Below are 448 nucleotides of genomic sequence, written 5' to 3' on the forward strand. Positions count from 1 at the left end.
CTGCCGGTGAGCACGGCAGCGCCGCCGTACCAAACCTTCACCGCGGAGCCCAGACCGGCTGCTCGCTACCCTCCCCAGAAAGATTTGGGCTCAAAACCAAGCTCTCACGGACTGCTGAGGGAGAGGAGCCGTGAAGAAGAGGTGCAGGGGAGCAGCTCTGCTGGGATCTCATGGAAGGACGAGGGAGCTGCTTGGCAGAGGAGCTGGAGTAGGGATCCCAGCAGCAATCAACGGTTTAACGGCCCAGAGCTCTCGGTGGCCAAGGCAGGTCGAAACCCCAGCAGCAGCGAAAGCCAGCCCCGCACCCCGCTGAGCCACCGCGGCGGTACCACCCGCGACAACGGGAGGAAACCCCCGTGCGCTGGCCCTTCACAGCCTTAAAGCCCACCCAGTCCCACCCCTGCCATGGGCAGGGACACCTTCCATACCCCCGGCTGTCTCCAGCCTC

The 448-nt window shown here is 65.0% G+C and overlaps 1 protein-coding gene across 1 annotated transcript in view; it reads right to left on the minus strand.

The window, feature by feature from the left end:
* The window catches only part of SLC38A10 (solute carrier family 38, member 10), a gene marked incomplete at both ends in the record, with an annotated part of 31,960 nt that overhangs the window by 1,515 nt on the left and 29,997 nt on the right, over positions 1-448 (minus strand).

The sequence above is a fragment of the Eurypyga helias genome, unplaced genomic scaffold (assembly GCF_000690775.1).
Source record: "Eurypyga helias isolate BGI_N326 unplaced genomic scaffold, ASM69077v1 scaffold19535, whole genome shotgun sequence".
Taxonomy (NCBI): domain Eukaryota; kingdom Metazoa; phylum Chordata; class Aves; order Eurypygiformes; family Eurypygidae; genus Eurypyga; species Eurypyga helias.